Source organism: Macrobrachium nipponense, chromosome 27 (assembly GCF_015104395.2).
Source record: "Macrobrachium nipponense isolate FS-2020 chromosome 27, ASM1510439v2, whole genome shotgun sequence".
Lineage (NCBI taxonomy): Eukaryota > Metazoa > Arthropoda > Malacostraca > Decapoda > Palaemonidae > Macrobrachium > Macrobrachium nipponense.
Window position 1 is genome coordinate 35238226 of NC_087216.1, and position 25616 is coordinate 35263841.

At 38.8% G+C, this 25616-nt stretch overlaps 1 protein-coding gene and 1 pseudogene across 1 annotated transcript in view; one reads left to right on the forward strand and one right to left on the reverse strand.

The window, feature by feature from the left end:
• LOC135200476 (protein MCM10 homolog) overlaps window positions 1-14572 on the reverse strand; it is a 103115-nt pseudogene extending 88543 nt beyond the window's left edge.
• LOC135201016 (protein MCM10 homolog) overlaps window positions 1-25616 on the forward strand; it is a 219168-nt gene that overhangs the window by 137496 nt on the left and 56056 nt on the right.

Genomic DNA, 25616 nt, shown 5'->3' on the forward strand with positions numbered 1-25616 from the left:
GGCAAGCGAGAAGGCACTCACCAACCCTACTGGGGACCTGTTGGAAGCTATCTTGGCAATAACCACAGACCAGAGGTCCAGCCAAGAAACTGTCTGCAACATGGAGGCTGCCGTAGATACCAATGCTGAGGCATCTTGCAGAGACAAGGACGGAGCCACCGACCTCACCTGTTCCAAAGTCAATCCGGGCTTCAGGCGAATGACATCTGGGTTAAGATGGCTCGACAACAAAAATGCAGAGCTTGTAGCATAGTACTTCCTATGTCTCTTGAGAGGCGGGGGTAGTAGTTTGGTAGAGCCCCTAGAGCGAAGCGAACCGTCCCAGTCTGAAACAGAGGCGTTAACCTTCTGCCAGACCGACTGAACGTGCCCCGACAAAGGAAGCTGAAGAGATGATTTGGGGTCCGAGTAGCTCCCACCAAGGCTTCCAAGCAAGGAGGAATGTAAGACGACCGAGCCTGAGTCCTACTTTCCAAATTGTTAAACCCACAAATGAGATCATATAGGAGCTGGCAATGAAGAAAAAGTAAATGACCTATGCCCTGTTGTAATTAATTACTTCCTCAATCATCTGACACTTCTGTTCCTATTTGAAGTTTTTTTTTTTTATTTTTATTAATAAATTCATCTAACCAACCACTCCCTAAACTCCTTCACAACTATAGTTGGTAGCACAATCCTGGCCCGTACAACTCCACACCCTCTGTTAGCACAGAAATCATTCCTGTAAAATCTGATGTTTTTGTTCCTACTGCCAATCAAAGAACACCTTGAGAAAAGAAACTAAAAGGGTAACAATAATGTGAAAAACAGTCCACAGCCAAAGTAGCAAGTGTTAATAGCACCACACAGAATGACAAGAAAAATTCTAGATGCACCTGGTGGAGAACAGGTGAACTAGACAGTCATGCAGAAAGCCAAGCAATCTTCTTTACTTTGAATGCTGACCACACCTACTGGTGCAAAGATTTAGCCATCATTAATAGTAGACGAGATTCATCTTCAATAACAGTCAAATAGTTCTTGTAATTAATACAGCAAACAGTAACATGTATGAAAAATAACATTCTTAGAGGAGACAAATAAGTACCGTTCTGCAAACTTACCTGCCCTTACACCATCCTAAATCTTTGGAGCTGCCCATAATCATAGCTTTGTTCGAGTCATAAATTGAAAGTGTGAGAATATCAGTGTTTTTTATCACCTTGTCTGCAACAAAATCATCCAAATTATTAATGTTATCTTTTTTAGACTTTCACAATACTTTATTCTATTTTAGTGAGTGACTGCAACAAAAGGCAACAACAAAATGTCATCCTTAACATATAACAGTAATGAACCATTTTAGTGTTCCTTCACACACTTCAATATGAATCTTCTTACCGATCTTTCAAAATAGCTGGATTGAGCAACCCTATAACCGTACCAACACTATGTTTCCACAAGTTCTTTTGGGCATTGTTGAAAAGGAATAGCGCTACTGTCTTAGTACAATCCTGTAAGTCACTCAATTTCCATATTGAATACTGTGTACCCTGTAAACAAGAAATCTGAATTATGATGACGTTAACTACATTACTAGTTATTATACTAGCTGTATTTACAGTTGAATTAGCTTTAACTGAAGTAATATTAAAAAAACTGTACCTATAAATACAACCTGGCAGATAAATCAAATAAAGTTATAACTCCTGCATTCAATCTTACAGTGATATTCTCAAGATGAAAATATGATGCAAACTATCACACTTTAGTTCTTGTTAACACAGTCTACCATGTTCATTTGCATACTACATTCACTGACCCACTTTTAATATCTACAGTGACTGATGTGAGCTATCATAAGACTAACCAAAAGAATATTCTTCTTTACTAAAGATATTTTATGTAATCAATTGCAATACACTAAACTAATATACTAATAACAGAACACTATATTAAAAATATGATATACTTTCAGTTATTTGTATTTTTCTTGGGTATGCATACCAGAGCCCCTTATATAGGAGTATCCCCCTCTACAAGATGAAATCAGCCATTGAAATCACTGTAATCCCTGGATTATTTTATTTCACATTATTTGAAGATCAACATTTTCCAGATTACTCTAGACCCCAGGGACCAGACTTTCATATAAAATTTAAAAAAATTAAAAAATAACAAACCACTCTCAAATGGTTGGCAATGCCGCATGGGTCTAAAGAAATGTTGGTAACACTGCTTACACCTATAAACAGGCTGAGAAAGGGTTTAGGAGATTCAACACCACACAAGAACACACACACATACACGCAAATAACAGCGCACACACCCACAGTCCCCTTCTCCCTTATCATTTCTCATTTATTATTTCTTGGTGTTTTGTCATACAGTATTTTTCACTGCATAAAATAAAAAATAAAAAAATAAACCAATGAAATTGGCAAAGCAAAAGTTGGAGAGAGAGAGAGAGAGACAGAACGATCTTGTTAATGTTACTGGCTTATAAGCATGAAGTCACTTAAGTCACAAAGCATATTTTATCCATTTTAATTGGCCGAAATGGTTATGTCATCAGTTCACTTGCAGATGGTAGAAGGTGCATGGGTTGTGCAGCACTCATGTTTTTTGTAAGCTTTCCCACTATTGATGGAAAGACAGGCGTGCATCATTGCGATTTCCTGCTTTTTGATGGATGACAGACAAATGCGTCATAAATAGACGTACCTTTCTCTAATTGGCTACATCCTAAAGTACCAGTGCACTCAGTGACAAAGATCATTTTCCCCTCTTCATACTTTCATGTGTGATCAGTCGCTTGTTTGAACTGTTCATGAGTGGTCTCCCTACGTGATGTTTTACCCTGAGCATGTGGCTTGCACTGCAGGTCCTGCTATTACCACGTGCTGTGGTGTGTGCCCCACCTTGTCCTAAGAGGGCGAGGAAAGTTCTAACCCTGTAAGAGCAGCCTGAAATCATTGCAAGAATCAAGGCAGGATGGTTGTCACATATAATGGACAAGTACGGCATTGCGATAAACTTTACATATCAAAACTTCCCAGGACAAGCTGAAGTAGGCCATGATGGACTTTGGGAAAAAGACATCCAAGAGTCTGGTCTGCAAAGTCATGAGGCCAACGAGCAGTCAACTGTGATCTGGTTTTGTCAGCAAAGGGATGCTGGTGTGCATGTGTGCAGTGCTGAGTTGGAGGCTGCAGCTACAAAGTTCTCAGGCCTCCATGGGGTTGCAGACTTCAAGGCATCCGAAGGTTGGCCATTTAAGTTCACGAGATTCGACATGTGATTTTAACAATATGACTCGTAGCAAAGCTTTGGATACTTACAAGGAGGGAATGGAGGAATTTTATCCATAACAGCTTGGCTGATCTGAAGGAAAAGAATTTACATGTTCAAAAGGTTTCCAAGCTATGCATGTCTGCTTTCTTATATGCAAATACTTCTGGTAGCCACCATTGCAAACCAACTGTAGTTTGATATGCAAAAGCAACCATGTATCTTGCCTGGGTTGATGAACAGACTCCCAGGGATTTGGTATCATTTGGCAAAGGCTAGGTAAAACACCAAAGATTGTAACTGATTGGTTCCATATTCACTTTTGTAAGGTTATTATTTGTCATCAGACACAGGACCTTGGCATTGCTGGACATTGAGTGAATGGTTTGCTTCTAATGGAAAATGCAACTGTACATCCTAATGCAACCCAATTGGTTCATGATGGTCACATTACAGATCATTTATTTGCCTCGTAAGATTGCTGCACTCATTCAGCCAATGGAACAAATAGTTATTGCTGCAACAAAAAGGTATACCAGAATAATTTCCTAGAAGAAATGATGATTATGAGACCAAGGAGAAAGAGCTAGGCTTGGAAACACAGGGGGCACAAACACTGGAGAATCTTTGAAGGCATTCACTGAAGTCTGCCATCTACAACTTAACAGATGCTTAGGAGGACATCACCATACAGACCCTAGAGCACACTTGGAACCATATGCTGAAGGAAGAAGAGGCCATGATGGTCTTCCAGGAGTTCAGTCAATTTCCATGCCTAATTCATGACAATATGTGACAACGTTTCCAAATATGACATAAGGGAGTAGCTGGAAGACGATGGAGATAACCTTGGTTTCCAGCTTTAGTCCAACAACAAGATAGGTGCTGCAGTTGCTGCTGATGACAAGGAAGCCTCTGAAGAAGATGAAAAAGCTGATGAGGCAGTTTCACAATAAGTGCCCTCATAAACGCATATGTCTATGGTCTTCAATGTTTAATGAGATCATGGAGAACCCTAACACTGACCTTAATGTCTGCCCCAGAGCCTTGGACACAGATACTTAAGTTCAAGTGTTTTGGTGGAATATTATTGTGACACAGAATCATTACTAGTATTGTCAAAGTATCCTCAACAGCTTCTTCTGATTCCAAATGTCCGTCCGCCTACCCCCATTGCCATCCACTTTTTGGTAACTCAGTCCTTCAGCTTGGAAACACAGGCAAGCACATGTGCACCCTTCGCTGATATATGGGGCTTCTTCAGCCAAGGATCTGATGTATCGCTGCCTCACTTTGATAAGCATGACCCTCTAGGTGTCTCTGTGCCTCTTCTGGCCACTTTACTACTCAATGTCTCCTGGGAGTCACAGGAGGCACAAGAAGAGGCATATTGGAAGAAGATCCTAGTCTCAACAATATAGTTGAGCTAGTGGAGGGAGAGGAGGTGGAGGACAACTAGTAAACCCCCTCTAAAAGTTTTAATAAATCTGGCCATTTTAAGCGCCAAGGGAAGCACACACAGGTAGGTGACAGAGAAGAGGTATTTTTATTTTTGCAGGTTTGCTTTTTTTTTTTTGTGTGTGTACATATGTTTCAATGACCAATTCCAACTTGCACTGAGGGATACTCCAAAATATGATGATGACTTGTATTCCCAATGGAACAAATTGAAGATTTTCATGAAATTTTACAAAGGCCTCGTTATCAAGCCTTGAAATTGTTCTTTTTGTTGAATCATGAGTCATATATTTTACAATTAATATCATATTAAAATGTACTTATTTTCCATGTTGACTAGATCATATACTACATAGATGCATCCAGTTATCAAACAGGTCACAGGTACAAACGTAAACCATATTTAGAAAATGTTGCTCACCTTCTGGGAAGTTCTGGGTTCTCCTTTTGATACTAGAACTCCTATCGTGACCCAGTCACCCTCAATTTCCCCACAGCGAACATGCAAGTTGATGGATGACATCCGTACCATTTTGCGACCATCCATTCTCTCTCGCATGACGTCAGCCGTGATCAAAGGATTCCTAGAAACATCAAGCTTTATTGAAAAAAACTGATTAGCAGATCTGCATACAGTAATCAACAAACAGCATCAAACTTACAATTTTCACTAAAATGTAACATAACACAACCAGAAAAAATGGAATATGTAGGAGTCATAATCAAATGAAGATGACATGGAATTAAGGTATTCTTAGTTACCTTATAACAAATTGAAGCCTGTACAAATTTTATATTTAAGGAAAGTAATAATCATCTTTTAAAGTACTTTAGTGAAGACATATACAAAGCCCATTTAGGTTAAAGCCAATGTTTTAGAAGGATCTAAATTCTCTGACTACTCAACTACAATTCGTTAAGATAAAGGATTCAACACTAACAAGATGGATGGATTCACTTATGCTAGAGCCTCCTGAATGGTCATAAGAACAATCACAATTCCTCTGGTGCAAGTAATACAAGAATTTCTAAGTACAATAGTACTGTAGTTTTGAAGTTTTTCCAAAAAAAAAGCCATTTTTGAATATAATTTCATAATAAAGGCCAGTACTGATAAAGAACTTGAAAACTCAACAAATTTCTGTATGATCCAATTCAGTACAAATACAAATCATTTGTTGCTATAAAAATGAGATTTTTATAATAAAACAAGATTTAATTATTACTTACCCCAATAAGTACATAGCTATAGTATTCTGTTCATTCACAGCGGTAGATACAAATTTCATGGTAGCAACACCGAAAGTGTGTAAGTGACACCAATCTCGCCCCCTAGCAAGAGGGTTTGGAACAACACAGCAGAATTGCTCATTCCTTTTATGCTGCTGTCCATCAGTGGGAAGGAGGGTGGGCTCTGATCATGTAGTTACTGGGCAAGTATAATTAAAATCTAGTTTTATTATAAAAAACATTTTTAATTATGCAACTTACCCAGTAATTACACAGCTGATTCCCACACTGATAGGAGGTGGATATATGGACATAGTCTACTCTAAAACATTAAGTCATGTAATGAATGCGGCATAGATAAGCTGCTAGCATTGAAGCAATGCTTGTCGTCCCTTGTTAGTTAAGAGAGCTTGCAATAGAGACTGCCTCTGGTTGGTGCTCAACTTAACCTGCAGTGGCGAGGCAGTAAAGCCAAGGGTTGCCTCTACTTAAGGGGGAGCCTTGTAGCAAGGATGATTCCAATTACTCACAAGGAAGACAATTTGCCCGTGCCCTGGCACAGTACCATAACAAAAACAACCAGATTATTATGTCAGCTACACTGAAGTAAAAATCACAACCCATCCACTATAAGTGTTGGGTGCTCTGGGTACATTGTACCCACTTGGCTCCCCAAACTTCGATCCTTCACTACAAGGTGAAGGTTCGGAAATAGGAGGCAATCCTATGCTTTCTTCCTCGAAATCATCCCAGTAATTAAAATTTTCAAGGTACTGCCTAATTTTAACACTTTTCAAAAAAGTCTATTACACTCATGAGAAATAATGAATGATCATACTACCAGTAGGTCAAATGCCAAATGAACATATGAAGATATATCTCTTGAAAGCTAATGAGGTAGAGGTTGTACTAATGTCATTAGCTTTGCTAAAAGGAGGCAAATGCTCCTCTTAAATCTGAGTCGAAGAAGATTAAGTCAATTAGTGTAAATGGCCATATGTTCTAATCCAAGGACGAGACGCATACTTGCCATAACACCGGTTAAATCTGGTCTGGGAGTCTGGTTCTGGGAAATACCAGACCATCTAGCCAGGCAGAGAGTTCCGTTCTTCCTCCTGCCATAAATCACTTCTGGCTCTGAAAAACAGGGCTTGCGTTCGACTATAGGTGTCTTCCTGAGTTCCTATCAGAAGGAACTAATTCTGCCAAAAACAACACTCTGTGGGAAGAGCTTGCTTCTTGTTGCTTAATTCATTCGCCAGGATTGTGGTTCCAATCTGTCCATAACAGAAGGCCTCTTGCTGCTTCGCAGTGAGAAAAAGTGCATTCCTCCCCGTTTCTTAATGTAAAAGAGAGTTGTTGTATTGTCCGAGTGCCAGTTACTACTTTGTTGCGGACCAGGTCTGCAAACTCCAACAGCACTCCAGTGGATAGCAGTCAATTCTTTCAAATTGGTGTGCCACTCTGTCTAACATCCCATGTCCCCAATACTACCTTGTCTCCTAAGAGAGCTCCCCAACCTAGATCGGACACGTCTCACTAGAGTACTAGGTTGGGGCTCAGAGGGAGAAGGGACTTCCTTTCTAATAGCCTGTCTTCTGACCTCCACCAAGACAGGTCCACTTTTATTTCAGATGTCGCCTGAAACACAAAGGAGTCTGGATATTTTTCCTCATTCCAGTTTATCTTTAGGAAGAGCTGGAAATTTCTCATGTGTAGACTCCCCTAAGACACGAACTGTTCTATTGAGGCTAGGGTGCCCAGCAGGCTTATCCACACCTTTGCTGAGCAATCTTAAAGGGCTAGAAAATGGTCCACCTTCTGAAGGCACGACTCCACTCTTTGTGGGGATGGAAAAGCCTGAGAAGCCACGAGTCTATCCTCATCCCCAAATAGACAAATTCCTGACAGGGGACTAACTGTGACTTCCCCAAGTTTATCAGAGTGCAGGCCCTCTGTGTACGTCTCCTCTGTCTAAGACTGAAGAAGTCAATCATCCAGGTAAAGAGAGACTATTATCCCGACTAGTTGCAGCCATTCGCAATGGGGGCTAAGATGCGAGTAAACACTTGTTGGGCTGTCGAAAGACCAAAGCAAAGAATTGGTATACTCTCAGAACACGTATCGAAGAAACTTCGAGTCTAGGTGAGCTGGGATATGGCAATATGCATCTTCCATATCAATGAAGATCATCCAATCCCCCAACGAATGGATAACAAAACCATCTGATTCATTTCCATTTTGAATTTTGTCTTTCGGACAAAAAGATTTGTTGCTTACATCTTACACATGCCTCAAGTCCCCTGAGGCCTTGGGAACTACATATACAGGCAGTCCCCGGTTATTTGTTTGTTTTGTTTATTTGTATGGTCTTTTTACTTGCATGGAACCAGTGGTTATTCAGCAACGGGACCAACGGCATTACGTGACTTCTGGACCACGTCGAGAGAACTACTATCACCAGAAATACACCTCTCTCACTCCTCAATAGAATGGAAGAGAATCGAACCTCCTGAGACCACCGAGGTAGGACGCCAACACAATACCGTCCCTGGATATTGGCAGGGGTTCTATTCTCGACAGGGTGCTGATAGGCGAGCCATCATTAACTGAAACTCAGCAATTTATGGTGCTTATGGCACCAAGTTTTGGTTAATGGCACCTCTGTTAGGTATGTTATGGCACCATACCTCCATTATCGGCACCTTATGGCGCCGATAACCGAAACTTGGCCTGTTATGGTGCTACACAAGCACCATAAAACCAGATCACCATTAACCGAGTCCGCCGATAACTGGGGACTGCCTGTAGTAAGTTGTAAAACCTGGGAGTTAGCGGATCTACTACTAACTCTATGGCCCTCTTCTCCAAGAGTGACAAAACTTCTTGACAGGGTAATAAATGTCTGAATTTTTAGAGTAGGCTAAATCTACGGAGAGCTGAATATGGGTGGAACACTTGAATGTTGTAGCCTTCCCTCAACAATTTACGATCCAAGGTTCCGCCCCTCTTGCTTCCCAGTTCATCAAAAACTGGCAGAACCTTGCTTCTGCAGGTGCATGGATGACTGCCCCTTCACTTCTTAGCGGGGATTTTTGAGGAAGATTTCTTAATGGTTCGAGGAGTGAAACATACTCTTCCCCTCAATCTAGGGAATGACCTAGAGCTTCCCCATCACGAAACTGCTGAGCGTGTGTGGAAGGAGAAGGGTGTGAGCTAAGAGTGTTACCACGAGAGCACTTGGTTGAATGAGAGAGAGGGGGTCAGGGGTTGACTTCTCCTGAAAGTCAGAAGACACCATAATCACTGTATCTTCATCGAAAAGTGTTTACTATCCAGAGGAGAGTAAAGAAGGGCAGGCCTCTATGTCCAAGACATTCCTTTGGTGGTGAAAGAACACCTGAGTTCTCTCTTTTTCAGATTGCCCAACGTAAAGAGCAATCAAGGAAGCTCACTACTCCGAACATACAGAAGATATTCTTAATAAGATGGTCTAATTCCGATCTCCTTGTGGAGTCTATGAGTCTAGAAAAGTCTTTTACATCCTTTAGTGTAATAATGAATCCCAGAGAATTTAGAATCTGACATAGTTGATGGAAAAGCAATAAAGCTAACCTTAGCCAACTGGCTTACTAGTAAAAAAAAAAAAAAAAAAAAAAAAAAAACACTTCAAGATGAATGCCTCACCAAAACTACTGGAAAATAATCCAAAAGATGAAGCAAGGACTGCACACAAACCACCAATGTTAGTCAGGAGCCGGCAGAAAATGAATTGGCATGCTACGCTATTTTGTATCTGATGATCCTGAAAGTGGGCAGGACCTGTTCGCCCACACAAGCGATGGTAACGCTACTGCAAAATTTGAATTTTGGACTGCCGAGGTAGAAAGCTTTTAGGTATTAACTGTTTGGTAAGTTCACATATGTAAAAAAAAAATTTCCTGAAAAAACACTAAACTAAAAAAACTTTTTCACAACCCTAACTGTAACATATCACCAACACACTACCCAGCAAATTACTCGGTAGAAACTAAGGGTCAAATGAAAATGAATATGGTATCCTGTTCAACCCAAAGACCAACAAGTCAAACATCCCCTTCAAACTTAAAGTCAAGTTAACTACATGTAGTACTTAATAGTTCAATATTGATCACCAACACAAAAGCTGTTTATAAAAGCTTAAGTTTGAGCTTTGTGGGCACAACTGAATGAAGAAAAAACTTGAACTTGAATGTAATTCCAAGTAGTTCACAATTTACCAAGAGAAAAAACACACAAAAAGGTAAACTCACATAATTCTTATCCCTGAGTAAAAGTCAACAGTCACATTCTTATCCACCTCAGGTACCACCTTACTAGTCCCTGCCTGCTTTAGATTAACAAGTGACCCATCCACACCTTTCCAGCCCGGTCCTTGAGCTGTTGAAGTAACTTTAACACGTGAGAGTACTTCCTCATGCCTTTTCTGCAAAGAATTATTATTCTGCTGTTTTTCACTAGCCTCATGAGCAATCCTTTTCTTGATTTCCCGTCCAAAGCTATTGTACTTCTGCTCCATAGGATTCCTTTCATCTTCTTCATCTTCAGAATCTGTGTCCCCCTGGTGACTGATGCTTTTTTCTTACCATATTTTTTATATAAGGCTGACTCCTCTTTCTCAGTAAGAGTTCTGACAGTGGATTTTGATACTGTTGAAATATTTGTTAGTTTGGTGAATCGTTTACTGGATTCAGCCTCTGCACCATGACTCAGCCCTTTCTTTTTTGACAGTTGATCCTTAAGCAGTTTCATGCGCTCCTCTATTTGCCTCAGCTCCATCTCAAGGGGATCAATTTCTGTGGTAGTTTCACTACTTGGCTTCTGGTTACATTCTCCTTTACGTGAAACCACCTGGAAATTGGCAAAGGCAGAACTAAAACTTGAATTTTGGCTACTGGAAGGGGCTCCTCATCTTCATCTGATAAAGTAAGACCGAGATCAGATGCAGTATTATTAGTTTGGTGAAATCCAGGAGGAAGGAAACTGCCAGTGGATGGACAGTTTTCCTCAGCTTCAGTCTTTCATCTAGCATTCCTGTTAAGATGTTCAATTCTGATTCAGGGTCCTCTTGCTTTGGAGTGGCTGACATGTGCTCCCCAGTCCATCCTTCTGTGTCATCATCATCATCCAGCATTGCTGTTAATGTGTCTAAGTCATATTCTGCAACATAAAACAAAAATATTTGTGTATACAAAACAAAGAAAACTACTTTCTACTACAAAAAACATTGGTAATCCTGTCTGTAATCTTTGAATTAATATAAAGAAATTGGCCTTACTAGTTCATCATACATACTACTCTTAACTTGCTTCACAAATCAAATGAAATAAATCATTAAAGTATAATTTGTATTTTTCCTAAGTATACAAGCCAGGCCCTTTTTTTATACAGGAATATCCTTCAGAACAAGCTGAAAACAGTTGTTGAATTTACTAACAAGGTGGTAAATTGGTGGTTATTGGGAGAGACGGGGAAATTCCATTTACCTACTCTACTGCCATCTCCAACCCCTTCTTCCTTCAGTCTCAGGGACAAACCTGGTGGTTGAGGTTTGTATGGCTAGAAAAACTACAAATTACATTGAAAATTTATTTGTTCCTAAAGAATATATAGCATCACCTATTACATAGAAGACATTCATTATTACTATATTAAAGATGGTGGTTGGACTGCAGATCCAAAACTGAACTGGGATTAAAATCATTTAAGCTAATTCCGTAGTAAAGAAGTTGCATTTAAGCCCTGGAGAGCAGACTTTGATATAACCTGCTTGTGAATGAATTAGACTTCAATCATGACTGCTTCAGTATAGCCTAATACTGAGAATATTTTGGATTTTTTGGTTTTTGCTATGAACTGAAAATTACCTAAACTTGGTCAGCCCAGGCTAACTGAACTGGGAATAATTTACTAGCTATCCCTGAAAACAAGACAAAATGCAAGCCTAACTAATAGATATGTGGAAATGAGATTTCTTAGCCTACTCTAGGCAAGTGTACTATTCAAAACACTGCAAGTCTAATGGAGGTTACCACATGGTAAACTGGACCAACGCAGAGTAGGTTAAGAGCAGAAACCTGCCGGCAAACTGTATCTTAACAAGTACCTACCCTATACTATTTTATATTATGCATGGGATAGCCTAATAGAATAGATAACTAGTACCTATTTATTCAAAAAATTATCTAAGTGCATGCTTCGTCGTCGTCTTCTACCAAAACAGTTGTTTACTTAAAAACGTCCTGGTAAGGGACCGTGTTCCGATTGTTGTGATTAAAGTGCCCCAGTGTCTGTGGGTACAAGTGGTGTGTGGATTTATCACAGGAAATGGGAAGTTTGTTGACACAAGCGACTCTGTAAACATCGAGATGGCGTGAATCTTCTAAAAAAAAGAAGCCCAAGTAAAAATTTCGAAAGCGTTTTGGTGAGATTTCCACTGCCGTGGACACCCTTTTCACTACCCTCTGTTTAAATCTTAAAATTTGGCCTTAATTTCTAACTTTGGAGAAAATACTTACTTCGAAAGGAGTAGAGGTCTTTAGCTAGCTCCGTTTCCCAGCAACAACAAGTCGCGACTGATGCCCATCTCCAGTGTCAGGACAAGTTATAATGTACTTTTTCGGAGGGTGGCATGCATTGATCGTACATGGCCTGCTGAAGGCCATGCGGTGTTTTACCCTAATACTGCATACATACCTAGTAGTACTTGGGTAAAATACTGCTGTGGGTAAATTTTTAGTTTCAGCCAAATTTGGAAAAATGCAATAAAAATATATTTGTTGCATCAGAAATAGTGTGGTTTCAATGAATTTAACGTTTATTTTGACTGCAAACCAACCGATTTAGAGATTTACTATGTATACCCTAGTTCATCCCACAAGTACAATTAATTTTTTTTTGGGGGGACACCCTTTGGGAACCGGGGTTTTGGGGGTGGGGGAAGGGGGGGGAAGGGTGTTGGGGCATTGATGATATTTGCAATAAATGAATAATTAATGTTCCAGCACCCCTCCCCCATACCCCCTAACTAGGCCTACGAGGGGGTAGGGCCCCCCCCAGCGACCCCCCCTTAAAGCCACAGTAATTTTCAGGGCACCACAGAAACCTAACAAACCCACCTAACCTAACCTAGGGGCCCTGTACCCCTACCTAGGCCTAGCGGGGGGCTCCTGCCCCCCTGCGACCCCCCCTTAAGGCCACAGTGATTTTCGGGGCACTACCAACCTAATACAACCACCTAACCTTACTAGGGCCCTGTACCCCTACTAGGCCTAGCGGGGGGGCTCTGCCCCCCTGCGACCCCCCTTAAGGCCACTACTAACATCCATCAAACCAAATCCAAAGTGATGGTACTGCTGTATACATCGTTATACTACCACCATTATAATATACTCTATAAATTAATGAAGCTTACCTTAAACTGTTGGTGATAAAAATGTGCTGGTGCTTTGAGGGAAAACGTGAAGCCGTTGCAAGGTTCCCTGACATGCAACTTAAAGTAGGAAGTGGCCAGGTACCCGACGACCACATTGCACTGCAAACAATCGGTAGGAAATCGAAGGTCTGTCAAAATTAATGCCAGAAGGGCCAGCCACTACCTCTGCCATAGGTACAGGAAGACAAAATGCCGTTTTTTGCTTCATTATTCAAGTATTCAGTCAAACAAGGATACCAGTGGACACTAGACAGGTAGCCTAACTGTATTACTCCGCTGAAATGCTAGTGAAACTTAGTTTTCGACTCAAGTCATTCGTAATTGGTTATGAAACCCATGACGTCATAACGATGTCACACCTCTCAGCCAATAATGAGTAACTGGAACTGCTTTTGTTTGCGTAAGAAAGTAAGTTAGAGGGCTCATTAAAAGTAAACATTACCGTAGAGGAAACACCTCTCCCGACTTAGGAAAAATTCGAGGTAAAAACTTAATCTTTTTTTTTTTCTCTGTAAGTATGCATTAGCGACAATAATGTATTGAGAAGAAGTGTTTTGTTATCACGTGCTTTACTCGGGAAAAATATCAATATACCTAATAGATTTCCCATAATGGTTGAAACTGAAATAATACCCTGCTGTGCCTCAATTTAACCTAACCTGGCCTGGGGGACAAAGGGGGGCTTTGCCCTCCTAGGATACCCCAAAGTAGGGTAATGGCTAGGCTAGCTATTTGTTCCATAGTTTCGCCGAAGGTTAGCTACTACCTACCTATTAGGTATAAGATGCCTGAATGGAATCCATTATATTAAATGGACTAGCTAAACTAAGTTAGTCAATTATATCTGCCTAGTCTATTTGATGTAGCTAGGGCTGGGTTAATGTACTTCCTAGCTAGGTACGTACTAAGGTAACTGGCTATAATTTAATGTTTTTCCTTATTTCCAATCACAGGATCGCCAAAAGATCCAAAGGGCTACTCACCTGTTTCACACTCTGCCATGGCGCCTGAAATGAAGGACCTCGTATTGTATATAGCTAACTTACGAAAGATATTAAAAGTTCACAAGTTTTGTTTACTGTTATGAAAATTGAGACTTGGGGCGGGAAACTCCCGTTTTCTTTAGATGACGTTAGAAGACAAACGAGGGTGGGCTCCCTATGTAACGGCCTTCCTATATCGTAAATCTTCAGTCCTTGTTCGTTCTTGGTTACTTTGATTTCTCCTTAACTTCTAGGGATATCATAACATGTTGGCAATTCTATTGTGGCGGGATCACAAGCTAAAAAAACAAAAGCAAGAAAGACCTCCCCACATTTACGTTAACCACTCCTGGCTTACAAATTTCCCCCAGCCACATTTTCCCCTTTACGTTACTTTAATTACTAACAGGACACTCGTTAAGCAAGGCAAAAAAAAAAAAAAAAAAAATCTCAAACACATTCACTCACCAGGAAACTTGGCAAAATCGGGGCGAGAATCTGTGCTTTCAGCTCCCTTTCTCCTACAAACGACCCTTGAGAACGTTGTCAAATGCAACCACTACATCACTCCTCCATGCTATAGGAAATGGGCGCACCAGTTTCTATGAGTTAAACAGCTTGAAATTCTAAAGCAACAGTATTTATGCTTCGGTATCATTAAATACGTGATGGAAAACCCTTACAACCACCAAAAATCTTGGGGGACCACAAGCGGGAATCGAGGTTGGAGAGACAAAGTTGATGAAAAGCTGGTGAAGGAGTTAAATATCGCTCAAAAAGTTGTTAAATATATTAGATTTAAAAGAGGAGCGCCAAGAATGTGCATAAGAAAGGATAAAAGAAACCGGAAATGAAAAAGTGCCGGCCAAAAATTCAAACGTGAAAAGCAGTCCAAAACAGGGTAAATTTAAATATTATGGGGCACTATCCTAACCAACACCTACCTAACCTATCACTTAATTGGTTATTTCAACGCTTGGATCGGTAAAAACTAGTGTTCTTGAAGATAGAAACTTAAAAATGACACCTTTTTCTACGGTGTCCTTGAGTGAAATATGATTTATCACAACGGAATTCGAACACATTAAGTTTTCAGTTAAGTTTTCCGCAGGAACAGTTACACTTATAGAAGCTACTGCCATGTTGGTGAGAAACAAAATGTAGCCGTGGCTTGCCCTTGCGAGAGATACAATTTTCCGTATTCATGGTGTAAGAATGGATCCTAGAGAAATGGGAAAGTACAGAGATTTAGCCTGTGCATATTGCATTCGTCACTTTTTCAGTCATTTGTTTTTAGCTCAATGATCTTTTAAAACTAATGTGATTTATAGGTATTCTAGCACTAGTTTTTGCTATACATGTTTTCCCTTTATATCTTATAAACATATGATATGCAAAAACAGCAAGCAAACTAAATGGTTCATATACCAAGCACAATAACCTGAGACCGAATTTTCCAAGACCGAATTTTCCGAGACCGAATTTTCCGAGACCGAATTTTCCGAGACCGAATTTTCCAGACCGAGTTTTTTGAGACCGAATTTTCTGGCCAATGTTTTTACATATTAAAGTGACGTTTTTTGGGGACTAATTAGCGTTTCCTCACTTAATGACTAGTATCTAAGAATTCTATACACTGTTCTCCATAACTCTAGGTAACTACTTTTTTATAAGTTCATGCGCCCCTTTGCTATCGAATTACCAGTATTGTATTTATTAACAATATTGCACTGCAGGGAGAAGGCATCTAGTAAGTGGCAGAATAGCATGGAATATAAAGTTTAGGCCAAAGGTCAAGCGCTGGGACCTATGAGGTGATTCAGCTTTGAAAGGGAAATTGAAATTAAAAAGGTTTGAAAGGTGTAACAGGAGCAAAACCCGGCAGTTGGAACAATTATTAGGAGAGGGGTGCAAAGTAAGATGGAAGAAAGAATATGAACAGAGGTACAGTAAAAAGATTGAAAAAGGTTGCAGCAAGGGGCCGAAGGGACACTGTAAAGAACCTTAAGTAATGCCTACAGTGCACCCTATAAGGTGTAAATAAAAATGGGAGGACACCATGAACGAAGAGAATGGACATTTAATTGTTGTTTGTGTCCAAAATAAAAGGTAAGGACGAACTATAGCAAATATAAAATGTAAAAGCTTTTTTCATTAAACGCTATTTTCCTAAAATCAAATTTCTCAAGAGAGTGTTAACGTTCAAGTTCTTCGCAAATCCTTTTTGAATGTATCAACTTACATCCTTTTCTAACTTTACGATGATTCACCACGGTAGACGAACCACCAGGTACGCGTTTTACTCCTTATAAGGTCTAAAAAGGGAAAGTGGATTTTTAGGAAGTGTCCCCACTGACGTACGATGGCTCTTGCCCTCTTGCTTCTTTGACCAGTAAGCCATGGGGAACACACAAACACACACACACACGCAATATATATATATATATATATATATATATATATATATATATATATATATATATATAATTGAACACTTAACAACTTTAGAATCATTATACATTAAAAGACTGGTTTCCTCTCTCAATAGTAATACTTCCTCAGCAACTTTGTATCTGGCATAGTTGTCGTCTGGTCTTGGACGCCATTGTTTTGTCATTCCCTTCTTCTCTCCTGCTTATGGACGGTTGGTGTTTTGGTAGTCTCTTTTTGTTTTCTGTTTTATGTGCTTTTTATGCTTTACTTTTTATTGTTTTAACTTGTAAATTTTAATTACATTGTGAATTCCTTTTATGTTAATAATGTATTTTATTGTATTTTACTTTTCACAGACTGATGATGCACTGAGTCATTAGTGCGAAACGTCTTTTGCTGTTAATAAACTTGGCCTTTTTAACGACATGTGTATCATGGACCCTCTGAAGTCTATATATCTTGCTGACGGATGGAATATATATATATATATATATATATATATATATATATATATATATATATATATATATATATATAATATTCCAGTCAGCAAGATATATAGAAACATGTAAAACCTATATTTAAAGGAGTGCAGTTCGATTTATGTGAGCCCGCTGGCGTACCTCAGCAGACCAAATTACTGGGGATAGGAGCAACCAAAGAAATATCAGTAAATGTGTTAAATACATTAAGGCAGGTGAGGGGAACAGCATATGAGACAGTTTAATTAAACTTTGCAGACCTAAAGGTAGATGTTAAACAAAGTATAAATAATAAAGAAAAAAAAGAAGGATGGACACAATACTACAGATGGGGGCATATTCATACATTTTTCAATGAAACATGCGATTAATGAAACATTTCTCGGGCAGCAAATGTGATTGATTAATCCCACCTGGTATTGGTTATGTAGACTTTATGAGAGAAAGTAACGTCACTGAGGAAGGGAGATTTATGAATAATGTACGGATCGAAAGGAGACGCTTAACTGAAGAAAGTGAATTTACAATACAGACATCCTGCTAGTAAACTTCAATCTTCAAACAACAAAAGTATCCTGCTCAGGTCGAGGAAAGAGGATAATTATCAACGCCTTACATGAAGCCGTAGGAAAGGCCATCCACCTACCACTGATTGTATGGAGGGACTTTACTGGACATAAAGGTTCACAGGAAATCACGATTTGGACCTCTTCTTCTTCCCAGCTTTAGCCCATTTCTAAATATGGTCGCCGTTGTGAATGAGTCGTCTCCATCGATTTCTGTCCTGTGCATCGTTCTCATTAATACCTTTTAATACCATATCTTCCCCTACACAATCATGCCATCTCTTTCTTGGTCTTCCTTCGATTAGGACCAAAATTGATAATTCATCACGAAAAAAGTAACGAAATATGATATCTATTGTCAAATGGGGACCTTAACGGCAAAGGCGAAACAACCTATTACAGCGGCGCTCAGAGGTGCACAACAGAAGTGAAACCAAAGAATGAATAAAACTTGTATGTAAATTTTGATCTCTCTGATGTGGGTATTATATGACACTTAATTCCTTCTGAACAATATTGTATGTTGATCAATAATGTAATAAATGCCCAAAATATTCATTTGCCTCTTCTTAATGTAAACATAAAAGCCAATCCCCTTTAAACTTTTTCCTGTCATTTAGCTTCGTCTTGTTCAGTCTCGCTCTGCCGATCAGCGTCTTTTCAGTTTTCTCATGTGAATCTTTTCTTGTGCCTTTCTTGCCTTCTTATACTCATTCAGGATTTACTTTTCATCCATTTCTCTTTCCCATGTCCAAAATTTTAGTTTCTTTTACGTGTTTCCCATTCATCTGCAGAGTATTTCCTACATTTGTCTAAGACTCTAAGCCATTCATTTATTCTTTATAATTATGAGCAAAAGTCCAAGAGCTGGGATCTATGAGGTTATCCAGCGCAGAAAGGGGAATTGACAGTAAAAAGTTTTGAAAGGAAGAAAACCTCGTAGCTGCACTATGAAACAATTGTTAGGAAAGGCTAGACAGTCAGATGGAAGAGAGAGAATATAGATGGAGGTACTATAAAAGGAATGAAAGGGATGCATCTAGGGGTCGAAGGGACTCTGCAAAGAACCTTAAGTAATGCCTACAGTAAACCGCACGATGTGCACTGACGTCCCTACCTTCATAAGGTCCTTTTTTATATAGTTTTGAAATAGCAGAGAAATAATTTCATGACTAAAGAGAAATTACTAATGATTTGAATTTTTAAAGGAGAGCAAAACTTGTGTGGGAAAGTTGTGGAGTAAGAAAAGTGGTCGTAAATGTAATCTGAATGGCTAATGCTTATAAATGAGAGGAAGCTTACTATAGTGAAAGCGAAGAGAAGCCTCAGGGACTGGTGGGTGTCGTGTATAAGAGAAGATTGTTTAAAGTGAATGAACGATCACATTGGAATTACTGCTAACTCGATCTAAATGAAGAATCTTATATTTCTTTATGATGTAAAAGCAATTCATGTACGTAATGTCTCGACAAGATTCATATTCAGTCCACTCCTTTCATTTCATTGTATTTTTTTTTTTCACTTTATTTTCTTTTAACTTCTTTTTTTCTACAGCACATTTTAAAGAGAGAGAGAGAGAGAGAGAGAGAGAGAGAGAGAGAGAGAGAGAGAGTGCCCTAATAAAAAGCCATAATAATTTATTCCAGTGTTCTTGAAAAGAGGGAAACCAATTTTTACATTTTTAACAAAAAAGAGCCTACGGGTTACGTGCGTGATTGGCTTTTCTGTCGTACGCCTGTTTCAAAGTTTTGAGAGAGAGAGAGAGAGAGAGAGAGAGAGAGAGAGAGAGAGAGAGAGAGAGAGAGAGATACGGATTTGTGCGGACACATATATCGTAATCTAAATATACAAGTTTGTACGTAACTGGATATGAAATTAGTTTATATAATAGCTCGGTATTTCATCTACTGTTCTGTTCACGTACATTCTGGAAATTTATGTTCTTTTAGAAGACTTTTCTGTCGGTCGTTACAGAAGCAGAAAACCATTTCAGTCTTGCTTATAGTTCTCCCTCGATGTACGTGATTATTGTTCCTAATTCTCATCCAGATTTTTAATTTATTTACCTCATTAATCTATTTTTCGTTTATATATTTTATGTATATGTTATTACTAATTTCACAGATAAAGTTCTAATATTTATCTAAAATATTTTAGCCAATGAAGATATTAATTAATGCACTTCATTTTCTTATTCGCTTGAACAATGCATTATTTTTATCTGAGATATCACTAAAAGTCAAGTATACGCTAGTTTTACCAGTCCAAGATGATTAACAGCTCTCCTAGGGTTGGCCTGTATGATTGGATATTTTTACGTGCCTAGGAACCAAGTGGTTACTTAGCAACGGGACCTACAGCCTATTGTGGGATCCGAACCACATCAAGAAATGAACTTCAGTTACCAGAAATAAATTCCTCGTATTTACCGTTGGCAGAGCGGACAATCGAACCCGGACCCTGGGAACGGTAGCCGAATACGTAACCGACTTGTCCAACTTCCCAGCTACAGCTAAAAATAAAGATCAACTTTATACACGTCATCTGGGTCGTTAACTCCATGAATGAATACTTTGTCCTGTTTCTTCCCCTTTTCCCTTTTGGCTAGAAAAATCTGCGAGACTCATGATATAAACATAAATATATTCCCGGAAAATTTCTCCAGCGTTGAGTGATCTCTCTAGAAGTTAAATATAGGTACGCGTTTTCTCCAGTTCTATTTTATCGAGTTTTGTTACTGACATTTTTGGGAACCCGTTTCAGGTAGAATTCCTTTTACTTGTTGGCGACTTTGACTCGCAAAAGACAAACAATAATATCTGCTCATTCAACGGTTATATTTTTCAAATTTTTTTTTATTATTTTTTTTTCGCAATACTGGTTAGTCTGATAGAACACTAATTTTTTATTACAAATCAAAGAAGGGTATACACACACACACACACACACACACACACACACACATATATATATATATGTATATATATATAATATATATGTATATATATATTATATATATATATATATTATAACACGTAGGCGATGGGTAATTAAAGATTGCTCCCTTGTCATATTTATTTCCCGACGTTTCGTAGTCTCTATTTAAAATGACATCTTCAATGGTTCTAAAATAAAAATAAAAAAAATTAAAAAAAACACATAATTAGCAAATCTCTCAAACAATTTTATGGCACATAAAATTATATTTCTTAAAAATCAGATATCCTAAAATTCACAAAGTAAGATGTTTGTATTGGACCAGCCTTCCATAAGAGTAAAGAAAAATTAGTGGAAGGAAACTAACAAAAATAAGAAAAAGAAGAAAAAAAATACACCTCAATACAAAAAGAGGGAAGTGGCTGTTGACCGCTAGTTTAATGTGGGAACCAGTTGTTTGATCAACAAGGACTCTAAAATGGGTAATTCCTGGGTGTTTGTGTGTGTGTGTGTGTGTGGTGTTTTTACGTTGCATGGAACCAGTGATTATTCAGCAACGGGACCAACGGCTTTACGTGACTTCAGAACCACGTCGAGAGTGAACTTCTATCGCCAGAAATACACATCTCTTACACCTCAATGGAATGCCCGAGAATTGAACTCGCGGCCACCGAGGTGGCAAGCCAAGACCATACCGATCACGCCACTGAGGCGCTGTTGGGTGTTTGTCCGATGATTTTAAAATCTTTATTTTCAATGTCTGCTTTGCAGCTTTTAACGTGGGCTCTTGTATTAGAACGTTCCGGGTTCGTGAGTCTGCTGCCTGTCCGGAAACTGACCCCTCTGTGACAATCGATGCGTAGTGCCTTAAGAGGCCTCCAAGCGCCTCCGTGGCGTGGTCGGTATGGGGTTGGCGTGCCACCTCGGGTGGCCCTCGAGTTCGATTCATGGTTATTTCCATTGAGGGGGTGAAGAGATGTGTATTTCTGGTGATAGAAGTTCTCTCGGGGCGTGGGTTCGGAAGTCACGCAAAGCGTTGGTCCCGTTTGCTGATAACCACTGGTTCCATGCAACGTAAAAACACCATACAAACAAACAAACAAACAAACTTAAGGGGCCTCCGTGTGGATCCCACATAAGTCCCCGAGTTACACCTGGGGGCAAGTATAATATATGTATGCACCACAAAATAGGACATGAAAGGACACAGGCGATCTTGAACCGAAACAGAAAGCGGATGGTCAACGGATTTTTCGGAATCGGATTCACTTTCATAGCAAGAAAATATTCTTGTATTACCCGAGTTAAATTTCTTTCATTAAAGGACTATCACAGACATAAAGGAAGGTGGCATATATATTTTTAGCAAACTATTTTAAAAACAACTGATTTCCTGCTCATTTTGCCAGTAAGATTTGCCGAAAATTGCTAAACAATTATTTCTTCTTCCCGCCAGTAAAATATCCTGCTGTACCAAAATCAGAATTTCATGCCAGCTTCCCCTGTGCCTGTGACAGTTCTTTAAAAGAAAATTTACTTGGGTAATACAAGAACATTTTCCTGCTATGAAAGCAGACTCACGAACCCGGAACGTTCTGATGTAAGATCTCACGCTAGAAGCTCCAAAGCAGACATTGAAAATAAAGTTTTTAAAACCATCGGACAAACACCCAACACCCAGGAATTACCCATTTTAGAGTCCTTGTTGATCAAATAACTGGTTTCCCCATTAAACATAAAGGAATATTTTTTTTTCTTTTTACATTTTTTTTTTTTCCTCTGATGGAAGGTTAGTCCAATACAACATCTTAATTTGTGAATTTTAATATACCTTGATTTTTTAAAAGATGTATAATTTTAAGTGTCAAAAATTTATGTTTGAGTGTCTTGCTAATTATGTATTGTTTTTAACTATATTTGAGCCCTTGAAGATGTAACTATAAATAAAAATTACGGAACGTTGGAAATAAATATGAACAAGAAAGCAATCTTAATTGCTCATCAGCATACGTGTCTTATATAACAGCTATGCCACTCCACACGCATCACGCATTATATATATATATATATATATATATATATATATATATATATATATATATATATATTATATATATATATATATCCGGCTATGCCCTTCCACAGAATTACATATTAGAGAGATATATATATATATATATATATATATATATATATATATATATATATATATATAATATAAATATATATATATATATGAGGTGAGCTTATGCTTAACGCTCTTTATATTCGAACCCAGAACATGGCGAGTTGGGGCCGGAGAGGTTACCCTTCAAATCCTACTGCAGACTTTCTAAGATTCCTCATTTCTTTCTGCATTTCGTCAAAGCTGCTATCCGTTTCCTCAAAACAACTTAAATCTAATATCAGTAGGTATTTAAGGCTATTTATAAATGCATACAATATCTGGTAAAACCCGTGGGTTAAATGTGTGATGAAACTTGTTTACATACAGAGGCCCAGAACAAGAAAAAATAAAATAAAATAAAATTTTAAAAAGTTCCAGAAACTTGAAGGGCATCTACCAGGTACAGGTAACTCAGCTAAAACTTTCTCTTTCCTGCTATAAGCCAGTGAAACGTTTTTCATCCTCTCTAAGAGTTGTGTAAACTGACAACGCAAATACAGCCTCAACAACATTTCCACTCCACATACATAGCCTTCCTTTTTTCTACGATAACGTCTTATACAATATAATCAACATCCTCTTTAACGCAACGGGAGGCAAAGGTTCTTTTTTATACACTAAAAGAAATTTGCAAGAACTGCCGACAGAAATATTTCAATTTGGTACTAGAATTGGGTTAGCTCAAAATCTCTTCAGTCAAACTGGGAAACAATTTTAGATACTTTAATAATAGGAAATGCTTTTTTATAAAGAAATGGTACAGGAAAAGATTAAACGAAAGTTTGTGACCAAAGAGACTGGCTCTAGTGCGGGTCAGGACATAAAAAAAAAACTTTCATTGGTTAGTTGGGAATAGTTAATTGGGAACTGACATATTGGTAACTAGTTGTATATAATGATAACCTAATTTCTTACCTAAGAAAGTTAAAAGCGGCAGCATGACAAAAAAAAGTATAGATCATTCCTCAGGAGATCCTAAAATAATGATTTATGTAGTCGAAAATTAGGCAAATGCATTTAAATAAAGATTATTGCCTGGTGAAAATAACTTTGACAATTATTTCCCAAACAAAATACAATCGGATTTTCTGACAAAAGAGTCAAGAGAGGCAACTTAAAAACAAATAAAAAAATGCGCCGAAGTTTCTTCGGCGCATTCGGCTTTTCTGTACAGCGTACAATGCTGTGTAAAACTCTCATGTGGTCTGTGTTGTTGGCACCTATGGCGGTGCCAGACGCACGAACATGGCTAACTTTAACCTTACATAGATAAAAAATGACTGAGGCTAGAGGGCTGCATTCTGGTATGTTTGGTGATTGGAGGGTGGATGATCAACATTGCAGCCCTCTAGCCTCAGTAGTTTTTATGATCCGAGGGCGGACAGAAAAATTGCGTAGAAACAGCCAAAGGTATCTCAATAGTTTTCTTTTACAAAAAACTAAAATGCACAGTTAAATTTTTAAGGAAGCTTAACACTGAAAATTTCTGCTGCTCTACGAATTAGAAATGAGTGCATCACAATAACGCCAGAACTACTGGGTTAGAGTTTACGATGTTAGACACCTGCTTTGACAACAGTTGACACTTGCAACGTGCACAGATGCTGGGACTCAGGGGGATACTTTAGTAACCAGAACTTGTTCCATCTTATATCTATAGTTGAAGGAGTATACTACAGAAGGTAGGAAAAAAACAATCAGAAAAAAGAGGCAGTTCCTTACATCCTTACATCGTCACAGCTCGTTTGGGTTTCCCCAGGTCCCCTCATGTGAGCAACCTCTAATGTCTACCAGAGAATGGCTAATGCATCTTCCGGTATATTTGCATCTTCCAATCTTGGATGGTCTGGAGAGAGCTTTCAGAATATCCTTTCTGTCTAATAAAATATGGAAGTCATGGATTGAATTGATCTATGAAAATTTGGCTACGAGCCAAGCACCGGGGCGCGTTCAGTCATTCTGCCTAGGTAAAGAAATGAGTTGAAGTTGTTGGGCGGCAAGATTTGGAAGAAAGAAAAAGAGTTAACAAGTTGCGTACAGTTATTGGCCGAGAGGATGCTGCTAGCGACCTCTACGAGATGCAGGTGTGGAAACGAAATTTCACATTTTACATAAATATGCTGTCACTCACTAACTAAGGATTATTAAAGGGGCATTATTTACAAGACGCATTACACGGTCAAACGGTTTGTCCAACCCGGGTCGCCCATGTTGTTGTGTATAGGTTTGAAGAGGTGTCACACGATCAAACCAAATTTATAACCAGCCTCATTGTGATCCAGCCCTCTGTGGGGTCGTGGAGTTGAAAAAGCAAAGATGCCTCTAAATCAAGACACAGTTATTGCTGTTGGCTAAGCGGTGTTATTAGGAAAAAGGCAGTCTAAGTAGACAAAAGACTGGTTGTTAAAAAGAGACCAAATTTCACATGCAAACTTGCTTGTTGATTTGAGATGAGAGCAGAGGACTGGCGTAATTATATGAGAAGGACGAGGCAGCATATCTTAGATCTGCTGAAGCTGGTCACTTCTTGTATTGAATACGAGGACACCAAACATGAGGAAGGCCGTCGTTTAGCAATAAATATACTATCCAGAGCGGAAGAGATTTTCATGT